Source organism: Dromiciops gliroides, chromosome X (assembly GCF_019393635.1).
Source record: "Dromiciops gliroides isolate mDroGli1 chromosome X, mDroGli1.pri, whole genome shotgun sequence".
Classification (NCBI taxonomy): Eukaryota; Metazoa; Chordata; class Mammalia; order Microbiotheria; family Microbiotheriidae; genus Dromiciops; species Dromiciops gliroides.
The window spans coordinates 45,574,389-45,594,032 of record NC_057867.1 but is presented as its reverse complement, the minus strand read 5'-3'; positions in this window follow the sequence as shown (position 1 = coordinate 45,594,032).

The following is a 19,644-nucleotide window of genomic DNA, read 5'->3' as shown; positions in this document are numbered from 1 at the left end:
TAGCTGCACCCCCCCCTTTGTTTTTTATTAGTCTGCCCTTCCATTTATCCCCAACTTGAGAAAAATTTTTAACCTCCCCCCCTCAAAATAAGGCCACATAGCTTCAGTCAAGCAGAGCAAATTCTGAATTTGGCCTTATCTAAAAACATGTCTTTTTCTGCATTTTATGGTCATCAACTCTTGTCAGCTGGTGAGGGGTATGTCTCATCTTCATTCTTTGGTTTTCATTGCATTATCAGAGTTTGAAAGTTTTTCAGTGTTGTTATCATTGTATAAATTGTTCTTTGACTTCTTCCGCTCCCTTTAATCTGCATCAGTTCGTAGAGCTCTTCTCTGTATCCTCTGAAACAGTCCATTTCCTCATTTCTATTTCTCCAGCCCTAACCTCACAACCCAGGTGTATCATCCTCAACTCTTCCCTCTCTCATACCTCCCCACCCTCAACACATATCCAATTAGTTGTCAAGTCCTATTGTTTCTGTTATGGGGAAATAGAGTGGGGGTTTGGCATAGGGGTAGGGGTAGTGGTAGGTGTTGGGGTTCTTAGGAATTCCTCTTTAAAGAATTACACGGGGGCAGCTAGATGGCGCAGTGGATAGAGCACTGGCCCTGGATTCAGGAGGACCTGAGTTCAAATCCAGCCTCAGACCCTTGACACTTACTAGCTGTGTGACCCTGGGCAAGTCACTTAACCCTAATTGCCTCACCAAAAAAAAAATAATTATTACACCCTCTTACACACAAATCCAATTAGAATAAAATAATAGTTTATTTAGGGACTGGGGAAGGGAAACCAAGAGAGAAGTCCTTGGACTTCTCATGGGGAGAAGGCATGGCACAGAGCATGGCTCTGAGATACCTATCTCCTCAACCAGGAGACAGGCAGATACTTTTATAGAAGTCCTATCCTGGTCCGATAAGGTGATTGTCTGACTGTGGAAAGTTCCACGATTGGGAGAGGACCTTCTGTTTTGTTTGATCTGTTTGATGTGACTGTACGTATAGATTGGGAGAGGACCTTCTGTTTTGTTTGATCTGTTTGATGTGACTGTACGTATACAACCTATATGAGACTGCTTTCCGTCTTGGGGAGGAGGGAAGGGAGGGGGGGAGAAAAGAAAAATTTGGAACTAAAAATCCAGTGTAAACAAATGTTGAAAACTATCCTTATATGTAATATGCACCTGGAAAATAATAAAATTAAATTAAAAAAAAGAAAAATGCCTGTTCCTATCCTTTGATAAACTGGAGAAGGCCTCTTAGTCTTTTACATTTCGATCAGTTCCTTATATATTTTGGATAGGAGACCATGAGAAAATTGCTGCAAAGATTTGCCCTATTGTTTCTCTTGCAATATGTGATGTCTAAAAAATCTAAATTGTGTGGTCGCCTTAAATTAGAAGCTTTAGCACCAGTCTTTGGGCATTAAGCATTTATTAAAGCATACCAGGTATTCACGTGGAGTTAAGAAAAGGCCTATCTAGCCTAGAGTTCCAGCCTGGTTTGGTTCTTCCTCAAGTCCTCCACCACGAGCCTGCTTCAATCATGAACTCCCTTCAAACTGAGTGTGGAAGCTTTTTACAGGTCTGGAGCACGGGTTGTCCTTCAAGCTTCAAGCTGGATTGGTTAGCTGTCATCCAAATCCACTGGTCACTGGACTTGAAGGTGGTCTTGAGTTAAGTTCAAAGTCTTCTGAGAACAATACCGTCTTAAGGGCTGGCCAGGTGTGCTTACAATCTAATTAACTGGAAGTAGGCTAATCAGCAGTCAATCATTCTCACTTAATTCAATCAGTTTAGATTAATCTCCCGGTAGGCCTCTGAGTATCTGCTAAATCCCATTATTTTATCACAAATATAAACTAGATGTTTGTGCAAAATGTTTTGAATTTTATATGATCAAAATTGTCTATTTTATCTTGTATGATCCTTTCTATCCCTTGTTTAGTCCAATGTAATCTTTCTAAGGCACAGGTCTGACTGTCACTCCCCTACTCAAGGATCATCAATGGCTTTATGTTGCCTCTCAGATAAAACAGACTTCTCAGTTTGGCGTTTAAAACCCTTTACAGTCTGGCCACAGACAGCATTTTGAGGTTTATTTTACATGTCTCTTTTTTTTTTTTAAGTGAGGCAATTGGGGTTAAGTGACTTGCCCAGGGTCACACAGCTAGTAAGTGTTAAGTGTCTGAGTGCGGATTTGAACTCAGGTCCTCCTGACTCCAGGGCCGGTGCTCTATCCACTTTGACACCTAGCTGCCCCGCTTACATGTCTCCTTTTATGTGTTCTGTTTTCCATATCACCTGACCTACTTGCTATTTCCTAAACTCAATGGTCTATTTCCTACTTCTGTGTGTACCTTTGCTCAGACTGCCTCTATAGCTTTAAGGCACTCCCTCCAAATCTGTACCTCTTAGATTCTTTATTGTTGTTGTTTGGTTGCATCAGTAGTATCTGACTTTCACTTGAGCCAATTTGGGATTTTCTTGGCAAAGGTCCTGGAGTAGCTTGCCATTTCCTTCTCTAGCTCATTTTATGGATGAGGAAACTGAGACAAACAGGGGAAAGTGACTTGCCCAGGGTCACACGGCTAGTGTTTGAAGCTGGATTTGAACTCAGAAAGAGTCTTCCTGACTCCAGGCCAGCACTCTACCCACTGCAGCACCACCTGCCTGCCCTTAGACTCCTTAGCATTTGATTAGGGTTCCATCTCCCATGGGAAGCTTGTCCTTGCTTTCTATACTTCTTAGTGCTCCCCATCCTCAAATTCTCTTGTATTTACCTATCTGTGTCCTTCAATAGAATGTAAACTCATTGAGCATTGGGACTGGCCTTTGGATCCTCATTCCCCATCCTTGTGCATATTAGGTGCTTTAATAAATACGTGTTGGGGGGCAGCTAGGTGGCGCAGTGGATAAAGCACTGGCCCTGGATTAGAAGGACCTGAGTTCAAATCCAGCCTCAGACACTTGACACTTACTAGCTGTGTGACCTTGGGCAAGTCACTTAACCCTCATTTCCCTGCAAAAACAAAAACAAAAAAACCCCAAATAAATATGTGTTGACATGAATGATATCCAGGTCTAGGTGGATAACAGTTCAGGGTTGTCCTGTGCCCTGGTCAGACCATATCTGGAAAGCCTCCAGAAGAGGGCGATCAGTATAATCAAGGTCTTTGAGAACATGCCATCTGGAGACCTATTGGAGGAGCATGGGATGCTTAGCCTGGAGAAGAGAAGAAAGGAAAGGAACATGGCACTCTCTCAACGGAATGCTAGTAGTCTTCCTCTCCTCGGTCTGAGAGAGCAGAAGCAGAAGACACTCATTGAAGGAATCAGAGGGAAACTTGGGCTTAATGCGAGGATGCCAGGTGGAGCCAGAAAGGAAGAACTTGCTAAATAGCTGAAGCTATCCCAGGGTGGAATGAGCTGCCCTGAGAAGTCTCTGAGCAAAGGCTGGATCACCAACTGTCATTTGTTTTCTAGAAGGGACTTTTTTGCAGCTGTGGATTAGACTCTAGGCTCGGAGATTCCTTCCAACCCCAAGGTCCTGTGATTTTCTCTTCTCTTACTTAGCTAGTGTTGTTTTTCTTTGCAAAACGATAACCCTTCTTTTTCAAACTTTTCTATTTTCCTGGGGAATTTCTGGACTGCTCCTGGTATCTTCTGATTGCTCCTTCCCACTCTTTCCACGGCTCTCTTCTCCCTACTCCCCCAATACTAGGTGATGTCAAGGGTCCTCTTTCACAACGAAGGGAGAACAACATTAAGTGAAGAGGAGTAGCTGCCCTCTGGGGACCCAAGCTGCCAGTTTGAGTTGGGGAAGGCTACTATTTCTATCCCCCTCCTCCTTCTTCCCTGACCACATGTGGTGCCTCTCTCCACTTGGGGTGTCATACCTTTACATGTGGGTGCTCTGTCCAAAGGAATATAACTTTTGGTCCCCTATATTTTATAACTTGGGGTATGAGGGTTCAATTATTATTTTTTTAACTTTCTATTTTTTTCCCAAAAGCTAGCACAATTTACTCTTTGTCCCACACTGCTTTCACTTAAAATTTCTTTTTTTTCCTTTTTTTGCAGGGCAATGAAGGTTAAGTGACTTGCCCTGGGTCATACAGCTAATAAGTGTCAAGTATCTGAGGTTGGATTTGAACTCAGGTCCTCCTGAATCCAGGGCCAGTGTTTTATCCACTGTGCCACCTAGCAGCCCCCTCATTTAGAACTTCTTGAAACATTGCTCTGAAAACTCAGGCTTTGAAAAAGCCTGTTGTGTTTCAAATGGGGCTACTTGATCAAACTTTTAAACCCAAATCCCTCAGGCTTTCATTGAATGGCCAATATAATAGGTCCCAGCCCAAGCCTCCCTTGTTTGGGTTTAGAGTTAGTGCAAATCACAATTGTTTTCTGTTCTGACCAGAATCTCTGAGGGTCTTCCCCTTCCTAATTGATTTTTTCCCAGGGCAATGAAGGTTAAATGACTTGCACAGGGTCATACAACTAGTAAGTTTCAAGTGTCTGAAGTCAAATTTGAACTCAGGTCCTCCTGAATCCAGGGCCAGTGCTTTATCTACTGCACCACCTAGCTGCTCTGCCCCCACCATTGATTTTTTTGTGGGGAAGGCAAACTAGGCCATCTTTTGTCTCAATTCTAATCTAGCCTTTAATCACTGAATGGGTGTTGCCTCACAAACTGAGACCTGGGAAAGACCTTAATTTTTTTTGTTTGTTTTGGTAAGGCAATTGGGGTTAAGTGACTTGCCCAGGGTCACACAGCTAGTAAGTGTAAAGTGTCTGAGGCCTGATTTGAACTCAGGTCCTCCTGACTCCAGGGCCGGTGCTCTATCCACTGCACCACCTAGCTGCCCCAAGACTTTAATTTTAAAAGGCCAAGTTCACCCACTGCATCCTGGGCCATTGCCCGTCATCTTGACTCTTCTCTTGCCACTGGACTCTGATGACTGGAGGAGAGTAATGACTTTGCCTAGCTCTGCCTCACGTCCAATTCATGCAGAAGTCAAGACAACATCCTATGATGTCACTGGTCCTCTTTGAGAATGAAGGCCAAACGACAACAGTCTGGGGAACATAGTAAGATTCATCAGGTCATTCTCATACTTCCTTGCACTGGGATATCTGAAGGCTGGTTAATTTTTATATTAGCAAGATAGCTCTAGTACAATGTGAGCTTCAAGGATTTAGTGTAAATATCAGGCTGTTGGTCAGCAGGGGGAAAAACAGTTATTAAAATTATTCCTTAGGATTCTGTCTTTTCATCTGCTGTCAAGACCAGGGGTGCCAAACATGCTCCAGCAGCACCAGAGTGCTACCCAAACCAGATTAAAATGTAAATGGGAAACGTTTAACGAAATAAATAAAAATAAAATGGAACTTAGAAAACATGACATTTTAAAATGAAGTCAATTTGTGTTCTGCAGGGATCCTTGTATATGGATCAGTGGCCAGTGTCTATTTGAATTTGACACCACTGGTCAAGACTAATCATTGAAGTACTTATTGGTTTGATTAAAGCTACTTGTATTCACTAATAAATAACAACAAGTTTGAATTATCATATCTGTATTTTACAGCAAGGGCCTGGCTAACTTTTCTTGTAGATTTTATTTTTTTATGTCATTTGTTTTCATATCAAATTTATTATTGAATATATCCTTCCTCTTCTGATACCCAGTGAGCCTTCCTTGGTACCAAGTTTTTTTTTAAAGTTTAGCAAAATCATCATATTGATTGTATTTGATAGCGTATTCAACCAACATTTTAGTGTGCCATAATAAACTGTAAGATCATTAAAACAACAGATATTTTTTCTTTTTTAGATATTTATTTTTCTCCAATGGCATGTAAAAACAATTTTTAGCATTCATTTTATTTTCTTTTAAATTTTGAGCTCCAAATTCTTGCCTTCCCTTCCTCCCTCCCCCAGGCAGTAAGCAATTTGATATAGCTTACCTATGTGGAATCATGCAAAACACATTCCCATATTTGTCATGTTGTGAAAGAAAACAAAGACCAAAAAAAACCCCATAAAAATTAAAATGAAAAATAGTATTCTTTGATCTGCATTCAGATTCTGTCACTTTGATCTGCATTCAGATTCTGTCACTTCTTTCTCTGGAGATGGATAGCATATTTCATCACGAGTCCTTTTGAACTGTCTTGGATCATTGTATGCTGAGAATAGCTAAGTAATGACACAGTTGATCATCATACCATATTGCTGTAACTTTGTACAATGTTCTCTTGCTTCTACTCACTTCACTTTGCTTCAGTTCAAGTAAGTCTTTCCAGGTCTTTCCATACTTTTTTTTTCTGAAACCATAATGCTTGTCATTTCTTTTTTAATTTTTTATTTTTATGAGGCAATGGAGGTTAAGTGACTTGCCCAAGGTCACACAGCTAGTAAGTGTCAAGTGTCTGAGGCCAGCTTTGAACTCAGTTCCTCCTGAATCCAAGGCCAGTGCTTTATCCACTGCGCCACCTAGCTGCCCCTTGCTTGTCATTTCTTATAGCACAATAGCATTCCATTAAAACTGTGGTGGCAGAGGCATTACTGTTTGAGTGTGTGGTTCATGATGTTTGGACGTTAGACCAGCTGCATCTGACAGAAGTTTGTGTTGTACCAGCACATGCCTTAGAAAGACTAAGTAATGCAAAAAAAATCCTGTACCACAGCTTGTTTAGCCATTCCCCAATCGATGGGCATCCAATTCTTTGCCACCAAAAAAAAAAAAAAAGAGCTGCCATAAATATTTTTGTACAAATAGGTCCTTTCCCCTTTAAAAAAAAATCTCTTTGGGATATGGACCTAATAGTGATATTGCAGGGTCAAAAGGTATGCACAGGTTTTTTTTGTTTGTTTGTTTGTTTTAGTGAGGCAGTTGGGGTTAAGTGACTTGCCCAGGGTCACACAGCTAGTTAAGTGTTAAGTGTCTGAGGCCTGATTTGAACTCAGGTACTCCTGACTTCAGGGCCGGTGCTCTATCCACTGTGCCACCTAGCTGTCCCTATGCACAGTTTTATAGCCCTTTGGGCATAGTTCCAGATTGTTCTCCAGAATGGTTGGATCAGTTCACACCTCTACCAACAGTGTATGTGTCCCAATTTTCCCACATACCCTCCAACATTTATCATTTTCTTTTTTTGTCATATTAGCCAATATGATAGGTGTGAGGTGGTACCTCAGAATTGTTTTAATTTGCATTCCTCTAATCAATAGTGATTTGGGGGGCAGCTAGGTGGTGCAGTGGATAAAGCATTGGCCCTGGATTCAGGAGGACCTGAGTTCAAATTAGGCCTCAGACACTTAACACTTACTTACTAGCTGTGTGACCCTGGGCAAGTCACTTAACCCCATTTGCCTCACCAAAAAAAAATAGTGATTTGGACCATTTTTTCATATGACTATAGATAGTTTTGATTTCTTTTCTTTTTTTTCTAGTGAGGCAATTGGGGTTAAATGACTTGCCCAGGGTCACACAGCTAGTAAGTAAGTGTTAAGTGTCTGAAGCCCAATTTGAACTCAGGTCCTCCTGAATCCAGGGCCGGTGCTCTATCCACTGCGCCATCTAGCTGCCCCTAGCTTTGATTTCTTTATCTCAAAACTGCCTGGTTTTTGACCATTTATCAATTGGGGAATGACTTGTATTCTTTTTTTTTTTTTTTGATGAATTTTTTTTTATGTTTTTTTTTGTTTTGTTTTGTTTTTTAGTGAGGCAATTGGGGTTAAGTGACTTGCCCAGGGTCACACAGCTAGTAAGTGTTAAGTGTCTGAGGCCGGACTTGAACTCAGGTACTCCTGACTCCAGGGCCACTGCTCCATCCACTGCACCACCCAGCCGCCCCATGACTTGTATTCTTATACATTTAACTCAGTTCTCTATATATTTGAGAAATGAGGCCTTTATCAGAGACATCTGCTGTAAAATTTTCCTCTAGCTTTCTGTTTTCCTTCTAATCTTGGCTGCATTGGTTTTGTTTGTGAAAAACTTTTAAAATTTAATGCAATCAAAATTATCCATTTTACATCTTATGTTCTCTATCTCTAGTTTGGTCATAAATTCTTCCCTTATTCATAGATCTGACAGGTAAACTATTCCATGCTCCCCAAATTTGCCTATGTTATCACCCTTTATTTCTAATTCATGCATCCATTTTGTTAGCATTTCTAGTACAATATTGAATAATGGGTATCCTTATTTCCACCCGATCTTATTGGAAAGACTTCTAGTTTATCCCTGTTACAGATTGCTTTGCTGATCATTTTAAATAGATGCTACTCATCATTTTACAGAAAGTTCCATTTATTTCTATATTTTCTAGTGTTTTTAATAGGAATTGGTGTTGTGTATTGTCAAAAGCTTTTTCTGCATCTATTGAAATAATCATGGCTTCTGTTGGTTTTGTTATTGGTATAGTCAATTATGATAATATTTTATCCTAATATTGAACCAGCTATGCATTACTGGTATAAATCCCACCTGGTTATAGTGTATGATAGAGTTCATCCCATTCACATTCACAGTTATTTATCACTGACTGTGTATTTCCCTCCATTCTATTTTTCCCATTTTTCCTTTTCTCTATGTCTCTGTCTCTCTACCCTATCCCTCCTCACAGGTGTTTTGTTTCTAACACCTCCTCCAATCCACCCTCCCTTCTATCAGTCCCCCACCCCACTTCTCTTATCTCTTCCTCCTACTTCCCTATAGGGTAAGATAGATTTCTATAGCCAACTGAGTGTGTATATTATTCCCTCTTTGAGCCAGTTCCAATGAGAGTAAAGTTCAAGTGTTGTCCATCACACCCCGCCCATCTTCCCTTCCACTGTAATAGCTCTTTCGTGTCTCTTTTATGTGAGATAGTTTACCCCATTTCTACCTCTCCCTCCCCTCTTCTCCTAGTGCATCACCTTCTCACCCCTTAATTTTATTGCTGTTTTTTTTAATATCATCCCCTCATGGTCAACTCAGACCCACGCCTTCTGTCTATTTACTCCTTCTAACAGTCCTAATAGTGATAAAGTTGTTAAGAGTTACAAGTATCGGGGGCAGCTAGGTGGCACAGTAGATAGAGGACCAGCCCTGGATTCAGGAGTACCTGAGTTCAAATCTGGCCTCAGACACTTGACACTTACTAGCTGTGTGACCCTGGGCAAGTCACTTAACCCCCATTGCCCCGCAAAAACAAAAAAATACTCAAAAAGCACATAAAGCTTCTATATCTCTGCAGTGTTATACAGATTGGCATAAAAAGCCATAAACCCTGTTTAGAGCAAGCCTCCAGTCGAAAGTAGTGTTTGTTGTAGAGTGAAAAAGAGCACAGGGCTTAACATCCAAACGTTCAGGTTTGAGTCCTAACTTTGATACTTACTAGTTGTGTGACCCCAGACCAGTTACTTACCTTTCTCTGAATCTCTTTTCTTATCTGTGAGAGACAAAAAATTCACACTGTCATCATAAATGATGTGAGGAAAGTACCTTGTCAACATTAAAATGCTATAGAAGTGGGGCAGCTAGGTGGCGCAGTGGATAGAGCACCAGCCCTGGTGTCAGGAGTACCTGAGTTCAAATCTGGCCTCAGACACTTACTAGCTGTGTGACCCTGGGCAAGTCACTTAACCCCAATTGCCTCACTAAAAAAAAATGCTATAGAAGCAGAGATTGTTAAGGTATAACAGTGCCAAAGAAAGTGTTTATAATTTGCAATGTCAATGACTTTTATTAAGTTGACAGCTTCATTTGGAGGAATGCAAGACACAATGGAGAGGCTCAGTTTTATGTGTTTCTGGTTAGAGTTGCTGCTTTGTGAAAACCTGAATCCAAAGATAGCATTGATGTAGGCTGAGATAGGCATATAGTAAATGTATGTATCAGCAAGCACTAACAAGAAGCAGCTAGGTGCACAGTGGCTAGAGTGCTGGACTTGGAGTGAGGAAGACCTGAGTCCAAGACCAGCCTTAGACACTTCCTAGCTTTGTGACCCTGGACAAGTCACTTAGTCTCTGTCTGCCTCAGTTTCCTCAACTGAAAAATAGGAATAACGATAACATCTTCCTCACAAGATTATTGTGAGGATCAGATGAGATAACATGTTAAAAAACATTAACCCAATATGTCATAGAAATGAAAACTATGTTGAAAGGAAGAATTTCTGAGAAACATGGGAAGACTTGTATGAACTGATGCAAAGTAACATGAGCAGAACCAGGAGAACAATTCATACGTTGACAAAAATATGTTAATGACAAACAACTTTGAAAGACTAAAGAACTCTGACCAACTCAATTACCAACCATGATTGCAGAGTATGATGAACTAAACTACTCATCTCCTGATATAGAGGTGTCACAGCAGTGATGAAATCAGACTGTAGAATTTGAACATACATTTTTGGGACATGGACAGTGTGGGAATTTGTTTTATTTGACTATGCATATTTTTTATGAGTTTCATTTTTCTTTTTAAATTGGGGAGAGGTGGGAGGGAGATACAATAGATTTTTGTTAACTGAAAAAATAAATTTAAACTATGACTTTGTAACAGCATATGTTAATCCCACTATGCTGTCCCATGGGAAATATTCTTCTTTAAACTTAAAAAAATTAATCTTAATAACTATCAACAAAATAATCAAATGGCCATAGAAAATAAGGACTAAAATCTTACATAAAATCCTTAGCATTTAAAAAGATAGAAACAAATAAACCAACAACCAACAAGCAGAAAAAATGCTTTTGTTCTGTAGCCCCTTCCAGGCCTATCTACAGTTCTGCTATCTCTGGCTTTCTGGCTTTTCCTTCCTTCCTTCCTTCCTTCCTTCCTTCCTTCCTTCCTTCCTTCCTTCCTTCCTTCCTTCCTTCCTTCCTTCCTTCCTTCCTTCCTTCCTTCCTTCCTTCCTTCCTTCCTTCCTTCCTTCCTTCCTTCCTTTCCTTCCTTCTTCCCTCCCTTACTTCCTCCCTCCCTTTCCTTCCTTCCTCCCTCCTCCCTCCCTCCCTTCCTTCCTGTCTCTCCATCTTTTTGTCTCTGTCTCTGTCTCTGTCTCTTTGTGTCTTTGTTTCTTAGTTCCCTCCTTCCTTTTTTTCTTCTCTGTTTGTAGTCAATGCATATAAAGTTCTGGTTCTGCTGATCTTATTCTGCAACATTTCATCTTCCTTTTACTTATATGCTTCATATTTATCTTTTTTATATCGCAACAATATTCTATCATATATCTATCCATAATTTATTTAGCCCTTCTCTGATTGTTGGACATAAAGGTTATTTCTAATGCTTTGCTACTATAAGTAGAGCTATCATGAACAATTTTGTATAGATATGTCATTTTCCTCCTTTTATGTTTTTTGGGGGCTAGAGTGCCACCAATGGAATTGTTAGGTCAAAGGGATGATTGATATTGTGGACTTTATTGCATATAGCCATATTGTTGTCTAAAATACTTATGCCAGTCTACAGACCCACCAATAATGTATCAGAGGGCTTGTTTCCCCACAGTCAAAAGTTTTCAACATTGAATTTTGCCTTTATTTTTGGCTTTTTAGTAAAATATCATTCTGATGAGGATAAGGTGATATATTAAGGTTGCTTGATGTGTATTTCTTTGCTCACTGGAGAATTTGAGCATCTTTGAATGTAGTTCATTACAGTTTGTATTTCCCCTTTCCAAAATTGTCCATTGGTATCTTTTGACTATTGCTCCATAGGACAATATACAATATTGTTCTTCTAGATGTCCATCAGTTCCATATAGATTTTGGATGTCAGACTTTTATCTGAAATTTTATTGAAGATGTTTTTCCGCTCTATTTTTTGTTTTTAATTTTTAGAGATCTTACTTTTTGTTGTGCAAAACCTTTTTAATCTAATGATCAGAGAAATCAAGTCAAGACAGCCTTAGGATATATCACCTTCTACTCTCTAACTAGTAAAAATAGACCAAAAAATAAAAAGATAAAACTCAACAGAATTTGGACAGTTGGACAACAAGCTTTCTGAAACTTTGCTGTTGATCTAGTGAAGACATTTTTTTACAGCAGCATGGCACTAACGGTCCCAAAATCATCAGACTTTTTTTTTTTGTGGTGCAATTGGGGTTAAGTGACTTGTCCAGGGTCATACAGCTGGTAAGTGTTAAGTGGCTGATGTCGGATTTGAACTCAGATCGTCCTGAATCCAGGGCTGGTGCTCTATCCACTGTGCCCTCTAGCTGCCCCATCATCAGACTTTTTGATCCAGTGATTCTGTTTCTAGGACTTTCTCACAGAAACATCATTTAAAAAAAGGAAAAAGGGATTTTTTCAATTATTTCCTCTATGGTTTTTATTTTTGATATCTAGATCAATGTCTTGTTTGTAGTAATGCAGAGGAAGTTTTGTGGCAGTAGGCTGCTTTGCGTTTGTTCACTTTATCTCACAGATGGAGCTAATTTAATTTAGTTTTATAGGTATGGAATTCCTTTTTAAACGCTAAACCAAAATTATCGATACCTTTCATTTAGACACAACAGACACTTCCCAACAAATACAAGAACAAAACTTCCCACAAAGTAGATTCCTAAAACTAGTGAGTTTATTGATAGTTAACATAAAGGCTGTTAACGGAGGTCATTTGAACAGATGTTATGTTTGTGAAGAAACCAAATTCGGGACACTCCTTTCTAACAGAAGCAATAAAAGCCCATGGGGACTGGTATTGCTCCACTAACCTTAGCATTCAGGAGTCCTTCCTGAAATTGTTTTTTTTTTCTTAAGTGCCCAGGATATAAACACATGGTACTATCAAAAGCCAAGCAATATTTTAGAACTTGCATGAAAATCGAGGCTTGAGCTCTGTTTCAGTAGAAATAGAAGGCGCGTGTTGTGTGAATTAAGCCGCCTTAGTAGGTTTGGACAATTATTGATTTCCTTTTTGCAATCTTCAATATGTTTTCCACTGCATTTGAGGACCAATAAAAGACTCTCCGTCTTCCTTTAGAGCTACAAATTACCTAAGGATAATAAACTAACCCACTCTGTCACCTAGTGGTTAAAATGATTACGATACATCCTTAAGCAAAAGGCGGGGGTGGGGGACAGGGGACGGTGTGTGTGTGGGGGCAAAGCCTCTGATTATTCTATGTAGGAATGAATGGAGGAGGCAGAGAATCTCAGAGCCTGAAAAGATCTTAGAGGTCATCTAGTTCACCCCCCCCCTTTTACAGATGAGGAAAATGAGATCCCAGAGGTGAATGAACTCGCCCAAGGTCACACAGGTACTAAATGGCCAAACCAAGGTCTTCCAACTTCCAATTCAGGGCTTCATGTACTGCACCATGCCGGCCTCTCCCTGGGAAAGTATGTGTTGGGAGAGAAGTAGCTCTAGGTGTGATTAGCCTATAACTAATGTCTACATTTTGATCGATGGGGCTATTAGCTCCATTGGCTGTAAGGTGGGCCCCTGGCCCAGCCCCCTATTATCCCCCCCACGTCTTGCCCTACATCTGTCCACAACCCCCTACCAGCAGCCTCTCTCTCCATGTGAATTGGCTTTATTCTCTCCACGGCTTGTGAATGGTGATATGTTCAAACTATAGTATTCCAATGTTTCCATAGTAACTAATGCACATCGATGGGGGGAAAGACAGAAGCTTGAAAGAGAATAACATTCCTAGAACATAAGTGAGGGTGAAGGTGCTTTAGAAATGTTATTACCTCTTGTTTAGGAATATGAAGATATGAATCGCCTTAATAATAGGGTTGCAAGAAGTTGCAAGAGGAAAAGCTGCTGGTGGCCATTTCCGTCCTGTCTTTTCTATATAATTATGGCTATCCAAAGCCTTTTAGTGCTCGGCTACCCTGAGCTGTTGCAGGGAGTGAATTAAGTGGACATGGACATGGTGGTTGTTCTCCTCTGAGCCTACAATCAGGGCTGGAGACTCGAGGCCGCTCGCTGTTCATCTTCCTGATGGCTGGCCTTTCAGAGGCGTCCGGACCTTGAAGGTGATCTGGTGTGTCGTGCGAAATAGAGATCTGCTTTGGACCACGACACTCACAGGACCCGCAGGTTGGGTCGTGGCGTTGCTTTCCTGAGCCAGGGAGCTACTGGAGCTGGGCCAGGCTCCTCTTTGTCCTTCTTCCCATTCCCTCTCTCCTCTCAACTTTCGCAGACTCCCAGGATTCAGACAATCGCATCGGATTGTCCAGCTGCTTCATTTTTCTGAGGAAGGAGAGCCTAAAGTCACGTGGCGAGTAGCACTGCAGGTTTGGGGGCTCCAAATCCACCATATCCTGTCGTGTATTCTGATTTCTTCCCCCTCCTTCTCCAAACACATCCTTTCCTTCCTCCAACCACCTCTTTTCCCCAATCCAAATTACAGAATCATAGACAAGTCAGACCTGGAAGGACCTTAGAGGTCATCCGGGCCTCCTTCTTCATTCTACAGAGCAGGACATTGCAGCCCTGAGAATTAACCAACAATCCATCAGTACATGTGTCAGGCAGTGTCTGAGAAAGGCAGCCACCGCCTTCAAGGAGCTGACATTGGAACGGGGAGATGTACCATGTTGGTGGATCTGAAAATACAGAAAAGATGATAAATGCACAAGGCTGGGGAGGGGGTCACAAAGGCCCTTCGAAGCGGGCAGCCTGTGAGCTGAGCCTTGAAGAGAGCTGAGGCGCCAAGAGGCAGAGGCGAGTGAGGAGGGAGAACATTCTGGAAATAGGGGACAGTTTGTGAAAAGGCATGAGCACAAGTGAGACATGGAATGGCACTTACCGAGATCATCATGTGGACCAATTTGGCTGGAGTAGATAATGACTGCTTTGTCTACTGGGCTTCTCAGACCCCATGCAACTTCCTTCCATATGGGCTGCTTTGAACTGTCTGGAACTGAATAGCTCTTGTTAGAAGATAGAGGGAAACTGCTCACTCGTACCTCTGCTTAACAAAATAATTGTTTACTTGTACCTTCAGGCTCCAAGGCATCCATTGTGTCAGATAAAGAACCCCCCCTCCTGGGACAGTGAGTAATGTGTACTAAGCCTGGAAAGATAACCTGGAGCCAAATTGTGAAGGGCTTAAAGTGCCAAACAGAAGACTTTGTATTACAGACTGGAATCAGCAGGGAACCACGGCAGCTTCTTGAGCAGAGGAGTGACAGTCAGAGCTGCGTTTTGGGACTATCAATCACAGCTGTAGGAAGGATGAATTGGACAGGGAAGAGACCATTAAAGATGCTACTGCCGTAGTCACTAGACAAAGAGTGGTGTAGGCCTGACCTAGGGGAGTGGTTGTGTCATTGGAGAGGAGGATGGATGTGAGAGATGCTGTAGATGTGTAGTGGACAAGACTTGGCCACTGATGGGGGGGTTGAGAGAGAAGGAAGAATGACAGAAAAATGATGGGGCATGGGACAGCTAGGTGACTGTTGCAGTGTATAGAGCAGCGGCCCTGGAGTCAGGAGGACCTGAGTTCAAATCCAGCCTGAGATACTTAGTAGCTTTGTGATCTTAGGCAAGTCACTTAACCCTGATTGCCTCAAAAAACAAAACAAAACAGAATGATGGGGCAGTTAGGAGAAAAGGTGGATTTAATGGATGAGCTTTGTTTTGAACTTGAGTTTGAAATCTTCACCCTTCCCTTCTTCCTCACTTCCTTATTAACAGCTAGGGAACCACCATGCTTCTTCCAGTCACCCAGGCTAGGTGTCACTCTCCCATCCAATCAATTGACAAGTCTTATGTTTTCTACCTTCATAATGTCTCTCCTATATGCCCCCTTTTCTTCCTACTCAATCCTCCTATTCCATTCTGACACCACCAGTACCCTGGTGTGAGTTCTCATCACCTCACACCTGGACTGCTGCACTAGCTCACTGGTCGGTCTCCCTGCCTCAGCTCTCTCATTTCTTCCAGTCTATCCTCCACTCATCTATCAAAGTAATCTTTCCAGAGCACAGGGCTGACCATGGCACTCTCCTATTCAATAAAGCCTCCAGGATCAAACAGGATATTCTCTTTGGCTTTCAGAGGCCTTCCTAACCTGGCCCCCTCCTACCTTTCCAGTTTTCTTGCACCCTATTCCCCTGATAGACTTTATTATCTATTGATTCTGGACTCCTTGTTGGTCCTCACTCAGGACACTCACTCTCCCTACTCCATTTTCTTTTCTTTTGTTTGTTTGGGGTTTTTTTTTGGTAAGGCAATTAGGGTTAAGTGACTTGCCCAGGGTCACACAGCTAGTAAGTGTTAAGTGTCTGAGGCCGGATGTTCAAGTACTCCTGAATCCAGGGTTGGTGCTCTATCCACTGTACTACCTAACTGCCCCCCAACCTTCCTTAATATTATTTTTCCCCCTTTAAAATTTGCTTGTGCATAGGTGTTTGAATGTTGTCTCCCCATTAGACTTACTTAGCTCAGTGCTGGGTAAATAGTAGATATTTGGTAAATGTGTGTTGACTTGACTTGAACATCCAGTTGGAGATGTCTAAAAGTCAGTTGGAGTTGCAGGCCTGACGCTTAGGAGAACACTGAGAGCAGTCATCTTCATAGGGATGATAGTTGAATCCCTGGGAGCTGTTAAGGTCACCAAGAGAGACTATATATATAGAGAGAGAGACCAGGGAAGAGGAACTCTATGGTGATCCACACATGGGGGAAGCCAAAGAGGAGTAGAATGAAGAGAAAGCAGTGTCAGGTGAGCCCAGGAAGTGCCGGGGTGTGTGTGTGTGTGTGTGTGTGTGTGTGTGTGTGTGTGGAAATACTGCAGAAAGCTTGGGATCATGGGAGAGATTTGCCCAAGCTAGTTGGTGGCTAAGCATGGACTACAGGCTGGGTCTTCTTGCTTCTTCCAAGCCTATTGTGGTTTCCATAACCTGCTCATCTCTCCTTCTGGTTCATTCTGAAAAAGCCTCTGTGTGTGTGTGTGTATACACCCACTGTGTATACATAGATAGATGTGGGCATACATGCTAATTTATTAAAATATGAAAAGGGCTATTTTTAGTGTTAAGCCAACACATGCTCACCCAACTAGCTAATCTGCTGCCAAAGATGAATAGATTTTATGGTGGTTACTCATGAGTCTAGAAGAGCTGACATTTTTCTTGAGAATTAAGCTGATGCCATCTCTACAAATGTGTATAGTAAAAAGCAGGTACCTTGTCATCCCAGAAGCAGAAATTAAGGGGGGGGGCATGGAAGGCGATAAAAGGGACGTGAATATCTTCAGGTAGCATTGGCCGGGATCCAGCCTAGCCTGAATGCCTCAGCAGGCAGAGAGGGGAGCCACAGCCCTTATTTACATGTGGCCACATCACCTTTGAGAAATTTTCCTTGAGCTTAACTTCAGTACTAATGAATTAATGAATTCAGAAAGCAGCAACAAGTTGTGTTGAGAGAAGGAGGGACGGAGGGAGAGGGAGAGAGAGAGAAAGAAGAGAGAGGGGAGGTGGGGAGAGAGGGGAGAGAGGGGAGAGAGGGGGGATAGAAAGGGAGAGAGTGAGAGAGACAGAGACAGAGACTCTCCTGGAGATCAAGGTTCAGTGATAGGAATGCAAGGTTTCCTAGAGGGTCAAGGATCACACAGCTAGAGGAACATCTTACTTCTGGCTGAGAGGGATAAGAGGGTCTCCAGCTGCAGGAACCCTCCAAATCAAGATGGCCTTCAAGAACAGATGTAGACAGAGTGTGTCTTCATATTAGAGAATCTGTTTGGGTGTTGTATTTTTCTTCATATATGTGGTATTTAGTGTGGAAAGAGCATCGGACTCAGAGTCAGGTAAGACTTGGGGTCAGTTCCTGACTCTGACACTTACTAGCCCTGTCTATGACTCTGGGCAAGTCATTTAACTTTTCTGAGCCTCGATTTCCCAATCTATAAAATGGGGACAGTATTCCTTACACTCCCTGTGTCACAGGGTTGTGAGGGTACTGCTTTGGAAACCTTAATGTGCTAAGAAATGGGAGCTAGTCTTAGGATACCCCGAGGGGAAGGTAAGATTTACGGCATAGTTTGACTCAGTCAAGCATTCTTTGACTCCACACGAGCTCAAGAGAATTGAGTCTATTGAATGTGACACATAAAAATAAGGCAGAAGACTCTTCTGCAGTGGGGAAGTCTTGTGCGTCATCACCCCTGGCTCCCCTGAGTCTTGAAATCTCCTGTTCAGTCAGTAACACAGTAGAACTTATACTAGGACCATCTTCCCTGCCACCCAGGCTCACGAGCTGGGGGTCAACCTCACGTTCCCACTCTTTTCATCCTCCGGATCCAATGTGTTGTCAAATCTTGGCTTTTCTACCTTCACAGTATTTCTCATATACGCTCACCACCTCGGACAGGCCTTCCTTCCTCACCTCATGCCTGGACTACTGAAATAGCCTTCTGGTTGGCTTCCTTGATCCAGGGCTCTTTTCACTTTAGTCCACCCTTTACTCACTCAGCTGCAAAGCGATCTTCCTAAAGCTCAGGTCTGGCCAAATCACCCCCCCCATCCCAATTCACTAAACCCCAGTGGCTCCCTAGTATCTCCACCATCAAATAGGACTTTCTTGGTTTGGCATTTGAAGTCCTTCACAACTTGTCTCCTTGCTTCTTCAGGCTTCTTACACTTTGCGCCCTTCCACAATTAGAGTTGGGGAAGGCTGCTTTTTTCTTTTCTTTCCCTTTCCCTGTTCTTTTCTTCCTTCCTTCCTTCCTTCCTTCCTTCCTTCCTTCCTTCCTTCCTTCCTTCCTTCCTTCCTTCCTTCCTTCCTTCCTTCCTTCCTTCCTTCCTTCCTTCCTTCCTCTTCTTCTTGTCCTCCTCTTCCTTGTCCTCCCGGTCCTCGTTGTTATCCTCCTCCTCCTTCTCTGACCACATGTGGTCCCTCTCTCCACTTGGGGTGTCATACCTTTACATGTGGATGAAACATAGCAATGACCTAGGACGCAGTGGGTGACCTTGGCCTTTTTTTTTCCAGTTGTAATAGCATTTGGGGTTTTTCTTTTCCAGTTACATGTAAAGATAGTTTTCAGCATTTGTTTTTGTAAGATTTTTAGTTCCAACTTTTTCTCCCTCCTTCCCTTGCCTCCCCCCTCCCCAAGTGATATAGGTTACATATGTACAATCATGTTAAACATATTTCTTTTTTTTCTGGGGCAATGAGGGATAAGTGACTTGCCCAGGGTCACACAACTAGTAAGTGTCAAGTGTCTGAGTTCAACATATTTCCACATTAGTCATGTTGTGAAAGAAGAAGAAGAACAAAAGGGAAAAACCTCAAGAAAGAAAAAGTGAAATAGTATTGACCTTGACCTTTTAAAATTAAGGTCTTTCCCAGGTCTCAGTTTGTCTGAGGTAACACCCATTCAGTGATTAAAGGCTAGGTTCGAATTGAGACAAAAGATGGCCTCGTTTGCCTTCCCCTACAAAAAATCAATCCAGGAGGGGAAGACCCTTGGAGTTTCTGGCCAGAACAGAAAACAATTGTGATTTGCACTCACTCTAAGCCCAAACACTGGGCAACAGAGGGTTGGGCCGGGCCCTATTCTTTTGCTACTGGACTCCAATGACTCGGGGGGAGAGAGGGAGGCTGATGGCTTTGCCCAGCACTGCCTCACTTAATCCCAATTCATGCATAAATTAAACCATGATTCTCATGATGTCGTTGGT